The following is a 19,149-nucleotide window of genomic DNA, read 5'->3' as shown; positions in this document are numbered from 1 at the left end:
TGCATCGGTGCGGAGCTCTTTGAATGTCTCTGGATCAAAGCCTTGCTCGTCAATTTGCTTGAGGAGTTTGGCTTTAAATACCTGGAGCACTGCCCATGCATGGAGTGCTGATCCAGCTTGAACTGCCGCTGAGTAAGCTTTTCCCGCCAGTGCGGATGTTTATTGACACGGTTTGGAAGGATGTATGGGGCGTGATTTGACATAGTCATTATTATCCCCAGCTTCAGAACCGCTGAACAACACGAGGCCACACGCTCTTTCAGAAGGCCGGAGCTCATCTCGCACATAGCATATCGGAAAACACGCGCTTAGTTGAGATTGAGGGGTTCGTGGGGTGTGTGCCGGCACGAGGACCACCTCAAAGACATCCTGCTCGACCTCGTGGCCCGCCGTGCCTCCTCGTGTGTATCCTCGGGTATCACAGAAGAGGCGGGTGGGAGGGCGCATGAGACTGAATCGTCCTTCAGAACGAGGGTCATTTGAGAGCGAAGCGTCTTGAGACTCATGCCCTCACAGTGAGGACAGTCTGTCTACATGAGAGCTATCTCTGCATGGGCGCAGCCCAGACAGTAAACGCAGCTCTCATGCTGATCTGATGGCGGGATGTGCCTCTCGCACAATGAACACTTATGAAACGACATCTTTAAAAAGACAAGAACACATAAGTGACTCTTTTAGATATATAAATATATCAATAAATATATATGTATATTTAGATTTATATCACACAATATACAATACAAAATATACAGTTGCTTTGTAAGGATACACAAACCCTGCCGAAGCGCTGCGGGGAATCAGGATGCTGAGGCCCATTCATCAGCAAAGCGTCAAGAGGCAAGGAGGTGTGATGTTTGCTGGAGCACTGCAGGGGAGCGGAAAGTCTTCCTGTGAAGATTCTGCCCACTGGCTCGTGTATATCGACGGTGAAGGTAGAGGGATTCTAGACAAGTGATGATCGCTGTCTTGAAGGAAGAAATTCTGAGGAAATGGTGTTTGTGCACCTGTTTTTATAGCAGACAGCTTCGCGCCAAAACGGGCAGGGCTCAAACACCATAGCCGATATTAGAATATTGGCGTTATTGAAGAGAGGTTTCAACTAGCTCGTGTAGTAGGCACTCTCCAAATGCATTAAGAAACGCAATGTCAAGTGTACTGAGTCGTAAGGGAACCAGTATCTACCGTCCCGTCAAATTGTCACTCGTTTACAATGGGCCCAGGTTAACGACAGTCTGTGTGGTATCCAGCTAGTCAAGTGCAGGCACCTGGCACCAATTAAACAAACACAATTAAAAAGATAGTGCTCACAAAAAAACACTTAAACTGTTTTTACGGTATTTAAAAATACAGATACACTTATTTTAGCTTTTCTCTCAACGTGAGCTGCTATCTTAGACGACATTAAAATTATGTTGGAAAAATGCAGGGATACAGCATACGTGTGCACTAATCTTGCAAAAAAAAAAAAAAAAAAAAGCTAATATTTGCTAGCACTAATTCGACAGGTACAATAATTTAAAATATTAAATACTATTAAATATTTGTATCTCTTGCCTTGACGTGTGCTGATATCTTCACAGTTGGTTCAAGCTGAGACAAAAAAAAAAAAAAAAAACATTCCAAAATAAAAATACAAATACAGCTTCTTTACAGGTGAAAATGGCACCCCTTCCAGGAAAACTCTGACACCCCAAGTTACCATGTGCTCCTTTACAGTAAGAGACTGTATTTTTAGAAAACGGTTCTGTACTGTTGGCAAAAGGCTGTAAATTTACAGTAATTTTTACAGTGTACTTGCAAGTGACACACCCTTGGGCAAATTGTGGCAAGAATTTTAATACTTATAATTGGGGGAATTTTAGATGATACAGTGATATTGAAATTTCTACTTTTATGTTGATTGTTCGCTTTTTCCATTGTAACCCATTCAATTATAATATACAAATCAGCTTGTCCTTAGATTTTAAAGCACAGTGGTTCTCATCGTGTGCAGGTCTCTTTGGATAGGGTTGCAGACCAAATTGGGAGGAAAGAACAATGCTAAATACAAATAATAAAATGCAACTAACCATATTATTGTGCAGAGTTACAGTAAGATAGTAAAAATAAATAGGCTCGTCAACTTTTAAAAGGGAGGAAAAACTCTTCCCAAATAATTTGTTGTTATGTCAAGGGTCTGTCAAATCAAACTCTGCAGTATTTTGGCACAAATTCATCTGTCACTTGGAAGAAAGTAGGCAAATAGCAACATGGACTGGTTGCGAAACATTCCCTCATCCTCGCACAACCATACGCAAAACTATGCAGGTTAAAAGAAAATACAATCCATTGGAATTAAGTGTTCACTTTTAACAAGGATAAACATGGTTTATATATTTTGTGCAATTAATAATTAGTTGCCAAGATTAATATTATTTTAATTGCTTCTTTATTATTTTCATTTTATATTAATTTTGAATTAATTTCAATGTTTGTTTTTTGTTTACTTTTGTACAATAAATATCTATTGTAAAATCTGGGCCCTGAAGCAAAAGCGGGAATTAGAGCTGGATATCGATACAGACTTCCCAATTTGATTTGATTCCGAAACACATGCTATCGATTCAATTAAATTCCGATTTCAATTCTGATTCATACAACTGCTTATAATCTTGATGCCGCAGACTTCAGGAGGCCTGGTTTTGCCATTGTTCTTTCATTTGTTATGATTAAATGTTATTGGAAAGTTGAATGAGTTAGTTTAGCAGAATGCAGTGACATCTGCAAGACTGGAGGCACTCTATAAATATGCAGCCATTAAAAATAGGCATAGAGTAAAAAACAAAAAAACAATCTATTTAAAGAGTTGATATTGGGATAGTTCAAATAAAGATCACAATGAATAGGAAAATCAAAAGGAACATTTTGCAAACATCTATAGTAGTTATGCTTTGACCCCAGTCACCCCCCTCTCTCTCACTCACACACACACTTAAAGGAATAGTTCACCCAAAAATTTAAATTCCCACATTTACTCACCATTATGCCATCCCAGACGTGTATGACTTTCTTTCATCTGCTGATCTTAAATAAGATTTTTAGAAGAATTTCTCAGATCTTTAGGTCCATACAATGCAAGTGAATGGGTACCAAATTTTAAAGCTCCAAATATCAAATAAGGGCAGCATAAAAGTACTTCATAAAACTCCAGTGGTTAAATCAATATCTTCAGAAGTGATATGCAGGTGTGGGTGAGAAAAAATTAAGTCCTTTTTTTACTATATATTCTCCTCCCTGCTCACTCAATCTCCACTTTTACTTTCACATTCTTCTTGTATTTTTGATGATTAACATTCTTCATGCATATCGCCCCTTACTGGGTAGAGAAGAGAATTTCTAGTATAAAAGGACTTCAATATTTATCTGTTTCTCACCCACACCTACTGTTTCATATCACTTCTGAAGATATGGATTAAAACACAAAATTTTGGCACCCATTCACTTGCATTGTGAGGACCTACAACACTGAAAAATTCTTCTAAAAATCTGTATTTGTGTTTTGCAGAAGAAACACATCTAGGATGGCATGAGGGTAAATGATGAGTGAACTTTCCCGCTAACATTTGCTACACTAATAAGTATAATTTTAGTTTCAGCTTTTCCCCATCAACAAGTCAAACAACAACAGCATTAGAGACTGTTTATGTCTATCAATATTTAATCAAGCACATGTCCATCATACCCTTGACAATCCATAACTGTTTAAATATTAAGATGAATCAGACCTCATTTAAAAAAACACTTTGGTTATATTTTAGAAGTACACACAAACTCTGTTTTTCTTTCAGCAGAGCCAAAAACTAATTTCCTCCCCCTCAGAGTGAGTGTCGCTGACTCTTTCCTCCAGACTGGTGTCATGACACTGTATTGATCATGTTCCACCCACTCAGTTTTCTTATTCCCACTTTTCATTAATATTTTTGTAGAAACAATCTGTTTCTTTTCTTCTCACTTCACCATCTCTCTCTTGCTCACTTTCTTCACCTGTTCCATTGACATTTCTTACAATACTGTTTTATTTTTCTTCATTTTCTCTCTTTTTCTGAGCCTGAGGGCACTGGCAGTAATTAGCTAGAATTGTGTTGTTGTGTGTGAAAGCACTAGTAGCAGGTGGGGGTATAGCAAAGATTTTCCCAGAAGAGCGACTGTACATTTAAATGTGACTGTAAACTGCACACCCAGGTTTGAATGACGTACGGTTTGTTTGTATGATGTGAATGCTTTCCGAACACATGTGCACTAGCGAACCGTGCCTGAGTCCACTTAAAAAGGTAGTCTGGGGTAAGGTTTGCTGCTGATATGAACACGATCACCTAAACCGCATTTTTTCACATCATTGCACATTCAATGCATCCATGGCAGACTATCATAAGTGTTGTTCTGTGCATATTAAGATTTGGACGTAAATCCGAAGAGACAAACTAGAAGATGTCATCTAAACTGTGTATAGAAGTACCTATTACCTTTTTTTTTTTACTATAAGTTCCCCTCCCTGCCCAGTAGGTGGCGCTATGAACAAAGAATGTGAATTGCCAAAAACAATAGAAGAAGAAAGTGAAAGTGAAGCTTGATAGTTAAAAAGAAAAAAATGGGCTGTATGGATGGCATGAGGGTGAGTACATAATAAGAGAATTTAAATTTTTGGGTGAACTATTCCTTTAATGCACTGTTTATTATGTTTGCATGAGACTGCAGTCATCCAAGTGCATGACTTGGGCATGCATTCTTAAAAACTGTCAAGTATAAAAAAGACAAACTGTGAAAAATTAGATTTCCCTTTGGTGCTTCACTGGCAGGAAACCAGTGCTGACTTCCAGTATCATATTTGCAAGCATAGTGAGACCAGTAATCAGCAATACCAACAGCTGTACTCTGGATCATGTGCTGCTAGTGGGGAAAAATTAAATAAAAATCTTGGTAACACTTTACTATAAGGTTCCATTTGTTAACATTAGTTAACAACATTAGTTAACATGAACTAACACTGAACAATACTTTTACAGCATTTATTAATCTTAGTTAATGTTAATTAAAACATATAAAATAATAAAATAAACAGTTGTATTTATTAACATTAGTTAATGCACTATGAACTAACAATGAACAATTGTATTTTTATTAACTAACATTAACTAAGATGAATACATGCTGTAAAAAAATATTGCTGATAGTTAATTCATGATACCTGATGCATTCACTAATGTTAACGAATGGAACCTTATTGTAAAGTGTTACCAAAATCTTTATAAAGATACATTTTTAATTTACATTTTAACTTAATTATGTAGGCCTCTTAGTCAAGTTCCAATGTTTTATGATACTCTATCTAGAATTGGTAGACAATTCAGTTTGGTTAAAATGTTCAGGTGTTATACGAGTCAAGTAACAATTCTTCAAAAAGCGCATTTAAAAACCCACAAATGTTGACCAAAGTGCTGTACAACAAGATCAATCAGATGAGTCATCTTTAGAAATACTAAAAGATACTGTATGTCTTAAATGGATAGTTAACCCAAAAATGAAAATGATCTCATTATTTACTCACCCACATGATATCCCAGGTGTGTATGACTTTCTTTCTTCACCAGAGCATATTTGAAGAAATACAGAAAAATATCTCAGTTCAGTAGGCCCTTAAAATGCAAGTGAATGGTGATCTGATTTTTTGAAGCTCCAAAAATCACATATAGTCAGCAATAACGTCATCCATACGCCTCCAGCTGTTAAATTCATGTCTTTTAAAGTGACACAATCGCTTTTGGTGTGAAAAAGATAAAGATTTAATTACTTTTTTTTACTCTAAATCATGCTTCCTGTCAGAAGCGGTAAGCGTGTGTGATGTAATCTCATTGCCATTTAAAACACATGAGAACTGACGTACGTGCATCACTGCCGTAAGAGCAGTGCTGTTTACAAGTGAGGAGGAATGCTATACAGTAGCTTGGTTGATTTTGGTTTTGATCTGTATTTATCGGTTTCTTTACTCACAATGGTGCGTTTGTGTGCTTATCCTGGATGTCTCAACTGAGAGGAGAACGTGAGATTACATCCATATCCATGGCAACATGAATACGTCACACAAGAGACCGCGTGATCCCACCCTCCCATGAAGCTTACCGGAAGCAATGATTTAGAGTTAAAAATATTGAAATATTGATCTTTTTTTTTGCACCAAAAGCGATCATGTCACTTTAGAAGACATTAATTTAACCACTGGAGTCGTATCGATAACATTTATGCTGACTGTCTGTGAATTTTGGAGCTTCAAATATCGGATCGCCATCCACTTGCATTTCAAGGACCTAATGAGCTAAGATGTTTTTCTAATTTTCTTCAAATGTGTTCTGGTGAAGTAAAAAACTCATACACACATGGGATATCATGAGGGTGAGTAAATAATTATAATAATAAATAATAAAAATAATAATAACATTTTTTAGGTGAACTTTCAGATGGGTTTTGAAAACATCATTTGTAGGTGTTTATATCAAATGGAGTGGCATGCTTTAGCTGAGGTGTGGGGCCTTAACATGTGCAGAATATGAACAGAGTGAGGAAATACTGTATGTATGTAATGAAGTGCCAAATTGTGTAACCCTTACAACCAAATAAAACCTTAAACTGAATTTTATATTGAACTGGAAGCCAGGGAAGAGAAGCCATTACAGGAGAAATATTGTCCTTCTTTATTGGTCTTTATGGTTCAAATCAGGAGCCTAACAGCTGCATATACCAATCTTCCAAATCCAATTTGTGTTTGTGTGTGTGTGTGTGTGTGTGTGTGTGTGTGTGTGTGTGTGTAATCTATCACATTGTAGAACATAATGTTGATCAGTCATGTTTTTCCATACAATGGTGCCTCAGACTGAATGTTCTGCCTAACATCTCTTCTTGTGTTCCACGAAAGAGAGAAACCCATATGAGTCTGGAACAACAAGAGGGTGAGTAAATGATTACAGAATTTACATTTTTGGGTGAACTGTCTCTATAAGGCACTCAAAAGTGTCCTGGTTGAATCAGAATCAGAATGAGCTTTATTGCCAAGTGTGCTCACGTACACAAGATTTTTTATTTTGTATTTTTTTTATTTTTTGGTAATAGGAGAAACAAAGGTAAGAGTATAAACAGATATACAAAAACATAGGACATATAACAGAATGGCGTATGTACTGTACATGTGCAAGTGGTAATATATGATGAATGAATCAAAAGCAGCAATGTGGTCCAACAGAACGTGCTTCAGCGCTCTATAACCTGACTGAAATTGATCCAAAATGCCACTTATTTTCCTTTTGATCCAAGATCAAGTATTATCAAGGCCAATATCGCTGATATCGATACCAATATTAATTACGATACCTCTATTAAATTCTGAGGAGAAGATTTGTTTATATGAATATTTAGAGGCTTAAACGAACAATTATTAGACATCTGTTTTTGTATATCATTTATTAGCAACAATTACAGAACATTATCAAAGTTTTAACATAAACAATGCCACACAAACCTATTGCTGAAACAGCATTTCTGTGTATTAAGTTATAATTAGATTTTTCCTCTTTGAAGCTTATGATAAGCATATATTTTCATGGTAGGCTAAATAAGAAAATAAAAAAAAACTAAAAAAAAACAACTTTAGAATCAATATTGTTACAGTATGTGAGAATCAATCATCTTGATACGACATCAGTAATGGAAATATCAATACTTTAGCATAGATCCCATCCTTAATCTGCATTAAAATACAGTATATTCCTAAAAAACTTCTAGATGATCAAGATTTCATTTGAAAGTATGTCAAAAATATCAAATGTTCCTTTGCAATATACTATATATATATATATATATATATATATATATACACACACACACAGGTGGCCAAAACTGTAGAAAAGTACAGTTTAGATAATGTACAGATTTAGCTGTTTCAGAAGGAAATTGGTACTTTAATTCACCAAAGTGGCATTCAACTGATCATCACAAAGTATAGTCAGGACATTACTGATGTTAAAAACAGCACCATCACTATTTGAAAAAAGAAATTTTTTATCAAATCTAGACAGGCCCCATTTCCAGCAGCCATCACTCCAACACCTTATCCTTGAGTAATCATGCTAAATTGCTAATTTGGTACTAGAAAATCACTTGCCATTATATCAAACACAGCTGAAAGCTATTTGGTTCGTTAAATGAAGCTTAACATTGTCTTTGTGTTTGTTTTTGAGTTGCCACAATATGCAATTGACTGGCATGTCTTAAGGTCAATATTAGGTCAAAAATGGCAACAAAAAAGAAACAACTTTCTATAGAAACTCGTCAGTCAATCATTGTTTTGAGGAATGAAGGCTATACAATGCTTGAAATTGCCCCCAAAAAAACTGAAGATTTCATACAAAGGTGTACACTACAGTCTTCAAAGACAAAGGACAACTGGCTCTAACAAGGACAGAAAGAGATGTGGAAGGACAGATGTACAACTAAACAAGAGGATAAGGACTCTAGTTTGAGAAATAGACGCCTCACATGTCCTCAGCTGACAGCTTCATTGAATTCTGCCCGCTCAACACCAGTTTCATGTAGAACAGTAAAGAGAAGACTCAGGGCTGCAGGCCTTATGGGAAGAATTGCAAAGAAAAATCTAGTTAAAGATTATTAATGCATGTTTTCCAGTTTTTCCACAATACAGTGATAAAAAAGTGATATTTACCTTATATCCTTGATATTTTATTTTTTTATTTTATTTTTTTGTGAACAGTGGTGCAAAACTACTTCACCCAGTAAGATTTTGGAATTCCGTTGTTACAGTATATATATATTAATATTATAACCCAACAATTATTTATTGTTGTCCAGATTGTCAATATAATATGATACAGTAATATTATTATTACTTTGAGGATTTGTTGTATACAATAGTAATATATTTCTGTCTTATTGACTTTACTTTCACCTAGAGCTTATATTCTGATGCTGCAGTGTATGGTTCACGTTGTTAAAGGCTGTATTTTATGTAAGCATCGTAGGCAACATTCGTTACAGTATTGTAACAGTAAACATACAAGGCACGATGGCCCCTCAGAACACTAGAGCAGCAGGGGGGAACAATTGATGTTTATCAAGCGCTGAAACTTTGCATGGTGCAGAATAATCTGGAATAATGTTAAACATTGTAACAGTCACCTCTTTGCAGCCTGAACTTGTTCAGAACGTTAAATCTTTGTGACACCTGCGCTAAAAACAATCTAGACGCAGCGCAACGAATGAAACAGAACACAGGTGTCTCGACATGCGTTTTTGAAACATGAAGTTCTTTTTAACTCGACACAGTGTCTAAAAATGTTCCAGTCCTGCGTGAAGCACTGAAGAAACAGCGAGACGCGATGCAGCAGTCAAGGACGTTCGTCCAGAATGTTTACATAGAAAAACAATGGAAAACAGAGTAGACGCATGCAAAAATACGTTCAGTGTGAACGGCCACTCATCCCTTTGCGTGTATCTCTGTGAGCGAGAGCACGTACGCGAAACAAGTTCAGAAGGCTACTATATTTTTTTCATAAATTACAAACCCAAACCCAAAGTCCTACTGACCCGAACCTGGCGTCTTCGTGAACCATGCGAGTACCCAGAACAACATGTCACCCCTCAAGCGGTTTTTGTGGAGCTTCCTACCGGGGCGGGGGGCCCCCGACGTCTGGTATTGTGACCGCTCTGTACAATTGTGGTGAGAAGAATAGCATCTCAGAATGCTATTCTGAGATGCAGGTTGGCGCTGTTTTGGCGGCATGAGGGGGACCTACACAATATTAGGCAGGTGGTTTTTTTTGTTGTGGCTGATTGGTGTATATATATATATATATTTATTAGGGATGGGCACCATTACTCAAGTACTCGGGTACACGGACGTGGCAGCAATCATCAATCATGAAAACGATGATCATGCATGATGTGACTTTTCACTTGATTAGAAATTCAGTGACAATTACATGAAAACGAAACACAAACGTGTCAAAATGGGAGCTTATTTTTAATTTTGAGATAGATTACGTTGTGGTTTTGAGGGGTACATTGATTGTCAGAGACGTCTCATAGCAACCAAACTGATATACGACGCTGCAATGCTACCGTTACGATAATCAAAAGAGAGTGTAATTAACAAAACGTTTGCTAAACACGTTTTATTATCCTTTAATGTAAGAACTTTGACTCGTTAATGGATATTATTTAATAAAAGTGAATGTTTGTCACTGATTGTAAACCTCCCTGCCCTGGATGCCGAAATGTTTGCATGACGTAACACACACCTGCATCTCGACGAAATGGGAGTTGAAGATTTCCGCACGAGTTTCCAAGTTAGAAGTTATTCCGTTGCACTTTCCCCAGTTGAAAGGTGGAAATTCTGACTGTCTGAGTTGAATGGAATGCTTCATGAATCATCACAGTGTAGGGCTTTACTGGTTGTTTAGATCAGTGTTACTATCAGAAATAATAATTATTTCTGTAGTTATTAATCAATATTTAAATTAATTAATTGGATCTAACTCATTAAAACCTCATATGGGACTCCAGTAAATGTAGTGTGCTACGTTTAGGAGCAAGTTTGGTTATTAGCAATAATTAATAATTATCAAAGATAATTATTAATTATTAAAATCAATAGAACATTGATGAGAATCAATGTTAGCTTTTTTTTTAATCCTTTAAAATCAGCACTTATCAATTGTTAACATCGATGAAACATTAAAATTAACACTAGCTTATTGATCATTCTAATTCAATCAAAGATAATTATCAATTATCAAAAATCAATAGAATATTAATAAGGATTAACATTGACGGGGCACCACCCTGAAATCAGGGACTAATAACCGAATATTAAAACAGTCTCAATATTAGATTGTTTTCTTAGGAATATCGACATCCGAAGAATATCGATTTTTGAATAAAAAAACAATGAATGAAGGTTTGAATCCGAGCACTGACATCCCGTCAGCACGACACAGGCGTATGCAAAACAAACCAAAACACTTCTCTTTGTAATATAAACAAAGTTTATTTATGCAGTAATATCAATTAATAATTAATACAATGCAGTCAATAAACTTCCGACTTACAACTACAAACTAAACAGTGATATGATTAGATATGGAAATAAAAATAATCCTATAACACATAAGGTGTGTGTGTGACAGTGTGTGTGTGTGTGTCAGTGTGGTTAGTGAGAGAGAGAGAGAGAGATGATTAAGTGACAGCCCGAAAGCTGATTTCGCGATAGCTGGAGATAAAGCAGCCGTGTTCATCACTCAGAGACGTGGTTTTACGAGCGGGGCTCGTAAAAGTCCCTTGTTATTTGACTCTTTAATGGATGAACTCAGTTGCTGTCTCACCCGCGATGGCGAAAATGCACAACAGTCCAATTTGGTTGGACCACAATACAGCAAAACAAATTCGTGATAATTAATACCCTGAGTATTAATAATGAGCGGACATGGCGGTCCGTAAACTGTACAAGCAAAAACCTTGAAACACAAGAATAACACGCTATAATATTCTATCTCTGCCCAGACGTAAACCTCTTACTTGAATCGCATGAGGACACAGGTAGAATGTGTTTTCCTCCGTCCTTTAACTCTGACCCGGTTTCTTGAGGCTCGTGTGATGACGAGAGCCGTTTCCTCGCGCTGTCGGCGGCCGGTACGGCTGTTGATTCTCGGCGGGCTGGCGGAGAACTCAGAAATGTCGACTTGATTGAAGATGGAAGAGAAATCTTTAATCTCTTCACTTCTGTAGGCCAACGGATGAAGATGCGAATTGCTCGGCGGTCTCCTTCGGATCCGTTAGAGTGTTCGGTTGAACACAGAGTAATCTCAGCTCGTCCAGCGAGATGGAGATTGTATGGCTACAGTTTCAAGTCGGACATTACTTCCTTATGCCACGAGGTTGCACCGGAGAGCAGCAAAAAGCCACGTCCGTATTCGGTGAACGAAGATGCCGGAAGCCACTTTGGAAGCATTTCAGAATTATTTGAAGTCCTGATGATGTCATGTTCGAGGGACGTTCTGTTGTGTGCCTCATCCAATAGGAGTTGAGTGCTCGATCCTTTAGAGGGCAGGGCTTCATGGATTTGTAGTCTGTTTTGGACTCCCTTTGTTTGATTTTGGCGCGATTTTTATCAGTAAGATTTACGACTTAGAAGGTGGGGGCTTAAGTTATGTTCTTACGACTGTGTTAGGCCTGCCTTTGTCTTCTATCTGAATACATGAGGCCCAACAACAGCAACAACAATACGGAGCATTGCGGCTTTCCCCATGGGAGTGAACACTTGGGGAGACACAAACAAGCACACACACACACCAGGCGTGTGGCAGTTGACTCAACATGCTTATACAGTGCATATACAGCAGGCAATTAGTTCAAACAGCTAGAAAGTTCGCAGCTAAATGGAACTTAGAAAACAGTGTTTTCTAAACTGAACTTCAACTTAAAACCCATATTAAAAACATGATGGTTATGGCATCTCCTGTTAAGCCAACCGCGATTTGAAAAAAGATGGTCCAGACAGTCACTAAAAAAACAAGTGTGCACTTACTAAGATTACTATGGTAACCTGAAGGAAGAACAGGCAGATGTGCGTTGTGCACATTCTTTGATTGAGTTGGGCAGTGAATCTTCACATATTTACAAAATATGATGCATTATATTTTGATTATGTAATCTTTTGTATATTTTATAACAGCCTATAATAATGAATAGAGGATACACTGGAACAACAAGATGCAATGCAGTAGACAAAGACGTTTTATTATATATACAGTTATGTACATGCCATTTCCCCTCGAGTAGTCGAGTAATTAGTCAGAGTACTCGAGTAGACAAAATTACCAAAATGCCCATCCCTAATATATATATATATAATTATATATATTTGTTGTCCAGATAATTTATTCTCAACGCAGGCTGTCAGAGACATGGATTTGGCCAGAGTGAAATATTTCTGCTGGCATACTATATCACACTGTGAAATGAGTCATCAACATTTGCATTTAATACATTAAACAGCAAAGGTTTGATCAGTTCATTCTCTAAGTGATTGCAACATCACTGTCTCTCTAGTGAACATTAACAGCATGATCTTTGCTTCCATTTTGATGAATTCTTCCCTCTTTGTATCCCACATTACAGTTTTTATTAATCTCAGAATTACAGCATATACAGTAGTGCATGCTTCACTAATGCAACATATAGTCAAAGCAGCCAGACTGTGTGTAAAAACGGAGATGAATTAAAAAGAGAGAGGGATATCAAATACTATCACTTTGTGCTGTAGAACTATAAATACTGAACATATGTGCTCTGTTCTAAAACCCAGTGTGTTGTTTGTTTATATTTGAGTTTATTGCCATATCAGCTTCAAAGGCTATTTCATGGAAAAAAAAAAAAAAATAGAAATCAAACAATCTATAAATATAACACATTTCATAAAGATTATAATACATGGAACAAAGAAGGGTAATCAATTATATACAATATAATAATTTTATAGAAGATTCTTTAGCTGTACTTGAGATAAAATTTCTAAGAGCTTTTCTGGGCACACTTTACAAAACAAGTCCTTCAAGGTATTTTCTGATAATAAACGATGTCTCATGACATAAAAAAATAGGATAGACCAAAAGAATATGTTTTACAATCAAAGGGATATTACAATATTGGCATTTTGGTGGTTCTTCACCCTTCAATAAATACCCATGTGTCAGTCTGGTCTGACTTACATGACACCTTGTGTACACCACTTGATCGTGTCTAGATTTGAAAGGGTAAATATATAGTTTATTTCAAACAATTTGTTCCCAGTCAGCTGTCTACTGAGGCAGCTTTTTAAGGTATCATAGGCACACTCAGTCTTTTTCCTCCACCAAAAATGAAGCGTTTTGAAAACGCTCTCCATAACTGCATATGATGAAAATGATGGCATTAGGAAAACTGAAAATGGAGTGTGGAAGTGGCCTAAGATAGTTTTAAGGCTCGGTCACATTAACCTTCATTTACGAAATTACACTGGCAAAACTGTCATCCCAATGGGAATCCGCTTGATGGACTTCCAATGGTGAAGAAATTCCCTACACAAATTTCAAATTTGCAGCGTTTACCAATAAAAAGTTGCTTGGTTTAGCAGCAACCTCTCTGTGGGCAGTGCTTCATACACAACTACACTGAATATTCACAAGACACGGGGAAATAAATTTAGCGGTGTTTATTTAAACTCTACTCTCCCAGAGTATAAAGTGCAGCATAAAAAATGGCTACTTAACAAGTAGTTTTTTCGGGTTTCATACTCGTTTAACATCTGAAAGATATTACTTATCTATTTTAGGCTCTTAAATTTAAAAAGAAACATTTATAGTAAAATAAAGATTTTTTAAAAATTATAAAAAATTACCCATTTCATCCCAAAAAAGAAAAAAGAAAAAGATAATTAATAGAGGTATTGGTATCGGTGTTGGCGATATTGGCCTTGATAGTACTTTGAATCGGACTGAAAAGAAAATAAGTGTCATCGGCCATCCCTATTTGTGCATTATCTACAGTACTTTATACTTATTAGTGTATTGCGCCGTTAGCTTAGCAACATACTAATGTCAAACTCTATTGAAATCAATTGTGAGTAGAGTTTCCTTTGCAGAGCTGATTGTGAGGCGCACAGAGTTGCCACATTAGAAGGCAGCTGGAGGCTCCATGATGATTAGGATGATGCCTTAGAAGCAGTGCTTGAAGTGGAAGAAAAAATGTGCAGGTACTCACATTTCCATGTTAGTATTAAATTAGATTTTGTTTTTTTGGTAAATGATACTCGGAGACCATCTTGGTTACTTTTGTAACCTCTGTTCCCTGATGTAGTGACACTAGGGGTCGCCCTTGGGAGCCCCAAACACCTCTGATCTTTGAGAAAAGGCCAATGGGAAGTGGCGAGTGGAATTTGCATGCCACTCCCCCGGACATATGGGTATAAAAGGAGCTGGCTCGCAACCACTCATTCAGATTTTGTGTTGAGGAGCCGAGACAAGGTCCCGGCCATTTCAGCGGGTATTTCAGTGTTGTGGCAGGAGGGACACAACGTCGCGTTCCCTCCATCAGGGAACGGAGGTTACGAAAGTAACCAAGACATTCCCTATCTGTCACTCACTTGACTAGCTGAACTGTGTTACGTGAACTGGCGGTGCGAGATGGGCAGATCATTGTGTGCCTCGTAGCCAGCACACCCTGCCGTCACATAACCTCCCCAATGCTCTTACGAGCATCGTACGGTCCCCTGCACCTCGGGGACAAGTCGACTGCCCAAAAAATGGGGACCGGCTGCCTCAGCCGCGGCCTCTTCTCTTTCTTCTCCCCAAAAGGAAAAATCGTTCAGCTGGGGGCCATATAGTGTCCGCATCGGGGGGATGTCACTCCCAAGGGGAAGACACCGCGGAGACCACACCCTGCCCGAGGGGGAGGAAATTGTGTGGAAATACGTCACATGGTCTTACCGAGTCTTGTCGGCAGTGTCTCATGTGGAGAAGTCCCCGTGGTAGGTCCTACCCAGGGGGGGAGGAGCTCTAAAAACATGCCGACCGGGGGCAGAGGGGCCTCTGCCCAAGGAAGACGTGGGTTCACCAACGGAGGAACCCTCTCATGGAAGATACATCACACAGGATTACATATGGGCAACCAGCGCATGTGGAGCACCTACCCCAGTACAGGGCCAAGTTAGCACACGTACTGGGCCTGTAACGAGTTTTCTGAAAACTCGCCTGCCACAGGGCTAAGGAGGAAGGACATCCAGGGTCCACGACTTCGTGAACATGACTGGGGTTAAAGAGCGCACGTCTTCACCTCCGGGAGGGGAAAGACGCTATACGCAAGCGGTACACCTGGCCAGCTGTACCGCAACTTACCTACTCGTACCTGACATCACACGGGACGAGACTGGCTCAACCCGGAGATTGTAGAACCTCGCGAATATATTGGGTGTTGCCCAGCCCGCTGCTCTGCAGATGTCTGCTAAAGAGGCGCCATTGGTCAGAGCCCAGGAGGCCGCCACACTCCTAGTAGAGTGTGCTCATAGCCCTAAGGGGGGCGGCATGTCCTGGGTGTGAAATGCCAAAGCGATGACGTCAATGACCCAGTGGGCGATCCTCTGTTTGGAGACAGTGCTCCCTTTCTGCTGTCCTTCAAAGCAGACAAAGAGCTGCTCAGAGCGTATACAAGCTCTGCATGTGATCCAAATAGATGCGCAAAGCACACACCGGACACAGCAACGACAAGGCTGGGTCTGCCTCCTCTGGGGGCAGCGCTTGCAGGTTCACCACCTGATCCCGAAACGGGGTCGTGGGAACCTTGGGCACATAGCCCGGTCGGGGTCTCAGTACCAAGTGAGAATATCCCAGACTGAAATCCAGGCACGTGTTGCCAAAAGAGAACGCCTGCAGGTCCCCTACCCTCTTGAGGGAAGTAAGTGCAGTCAGGAGGACAGTCTTCAAGGAGAGTGCCTTTAGCTTAACTGACTCCAGGGGCTCAAATGGAGCTCCCTGTAGGCCCCAAAGGACCACGGAGAGATCCCATGAGGGAATGAAGCGCGGTCTGGGAGGATTCAACCTCCTAACGCCTCTAAGGAACCTGATAATCAGGTCGTGCTTCCCTAAATACTTACACCGTCAATTGCATTGTGGTGCGCCACCATAGCGGCCACGTACACCCTCAGGGTGGGGGGACAGCCGCCCCATCAGCCTCTGCAGGAAGGAAAGCACCGACCCGACTGCACATCTCTGGGGGTCTTCGCGTCGGGAAGAACACCACTTAGCGAACAGATGCCACTACAAGGCATACAGGCGCCTCGTAGAGGGAGCCCTAGCCTGAGTGATCATGTCTACCACTGCGGGCGGTAGGCCACTTAGGTCCTCCACATCCCGTCCAAGGGCCAGACATGGAGATTCCAGAGGTCTGGTCGTGGGTGCCAGATGGTGCCCCATCCCTGAGAAAGAAGGTCCTTCCTCAGGGGAATTCGCTGGGGGGGCTGTCGCGAGGAGCGTGAGGTCCGAGAACCAAGTCTGGGTGGGCCAGTAAGGTGCTACTAGGATGACCTGCTCCTCGTCCTCCCTGACCTTGCACAGCATCTGTGCAAGTAGGCTCAATGGGGGAATGCATACTTGCGTAGCCCCCAGGGCCAGCTGTGTGCCAGCGCATCTGCCCCGCAGCGCCATGCCCATTTCGGGACTCGAGTCTGAAGACAGAGCTGAAGTGGTCTCATTTGCATCAATCCGAGCGGAGTGACTGCCGCCGAGGACGCCATATGCCCCAGGAGCCTCTGAAATTGTTTCAGTGGGACCACCGTTCTCCGCCTGAACGCCTTCAGAAAGTTCAGCACCGACTGCGGTCTGATGAAATGCATCTTAGTGCATGACTTGCATTGCATGCATTCTTAAAAACTGTCAAGTATAAAAAAGACAAACTGTGAAAAATGAGATTTCCCTTTGGTGCATCGCTGGCAGGAAACCAGTGTTGACTTCCAGTATCATATTTGCAAGCACAGTGAGACCAGTAATCAACAATACGAACAGCTGTACTCTGGATCATGTGCTGCTAATGGGGAAAAATAAAATAAAAATCATGGTAACACTTTAATATAAGGACAGCTCCTTTTATATCCGTATGTCCGGGGGAGTGGCATGCAAATTCCACTGGCCAATTCCCATTGGCCTTTTCTCAAAGATCAGAGGTGTTTGGGGCTCCCAAGGGCGACCCCCTAGTGTCACTACATCGACACAATGTCGAGTGAGTGACAGATAGGGAACACTTGTGTTCACAACATATGTTTATTTAAAAATAAATAAATAAATGTGGGGGTTACTATATGACAGGGATCTTCAACTACTTTCTTCGGGGGCCAGATTAACCAGATGAAAACTCAAAGGGGGCCAAACATTTTTCTTACCTAACACTTTCATTTGAACTAACCTGTTAACATGAAAAACAAAACACTCTTAATAATGTGTGTGTGTTTACATTAAAATAGTCAGGAGTGTTTAATTCATTGTTTTTAAGGTCTAGCCATAAATTCCTTTTTAAGATCTGGCTAAAGAACAAAATTGATCACCCTCAAATAACCAATAGGTTTCAATTAACTTTACTTTGAAAATAAAAACATACAATGTAGTGTTATGTTTATGAAAACAGAGGAAGAACATTTAGATCTGCTAAAGTCTGTATATCTTTGACAGTATTAACCAACATAAGAAAACAATGGCAATCTAATGTAGAACTGTCTTTTTAGATAAAATAATGAAAAAATGCAATGCCTGTTCTTCCTTTTTCTCTATTATTCTCCCATTCAGGAGGAGAAAATTAGCCTTTTCTTGTACTGCACATATGGTGAATTTGTGTAGGAGACAGATACAGTATTAGTGCAGATAATCATTGGTAAATAGAGAACAAACTGATTTATTCATGTATGGGATTGAGAACTCTAACTCACATCTGATTATAGAACCAAACACGTTATCACTTTTAACTAGCACGACTGACCCTGAACAGATAAGACATGCACATTTAACACTTGAAGAATGGAGCATAAAAGCAAGCGTTTATGTGTATTTTTTTTAAAGGTTCGGTTTTCATCATCGATTTATCTTTTGTTGAAAAGGTTGAGCATATGAGCTGACATCATTTCTGTAACAGCTGTAAAGTATTTTTTAAGTCTGTAGATTTGACTGCACCTGCTAAGCAATTCACATAAATGCATTTGATTGAATAAGACGTGATAAAATGTGCTCACCTAAAAGTTGCTGGTTCATGTTTTAAAGAGCAGTGTAACTTGCTCAGACAAGCTTAAACACGCGTGCGCCGCTGATGCTGTCGCACATGCCGCTAAGTTTTGATAAACTCACTGCTGAGTTTTACGCAGAGAGTGATCAGATGTTTAGACTGTGATGTAATTTTGTTAAAATGTCGGAGGGTCAGATAAATTGGCGGGCCGCATCAAACCACCCACTGTATTACATTGAATAAAGACATTACTTCATACCGGGAGACTCAGAGAAGTGGTGGTACACAAGAAAAACTGCCAGTACTCTGTTG

The sequence above is a fragment of the Myxocyprinus asiaticus genome, chromosome 20 (assembly GCF_019703515.2).
Source record: "Myxocyprinus asiaticus isolate MX2 ecotype Aquarium Trade chromosome 20, UBuf_Myxa_2, whole genome shotgun sequence".
Taxonomy (NCBI): Eukaryota; Metazoa; Chordata; class Actinopteri; order Cypriniformes; family Catostomidae; genus Myxocyprinus; species Myxocyprinus asiaticus.
The sequence above is the reverse complement of the archived record's forward strand: the minus strand, read 5'-3'. Positions refer to the sequence as shown.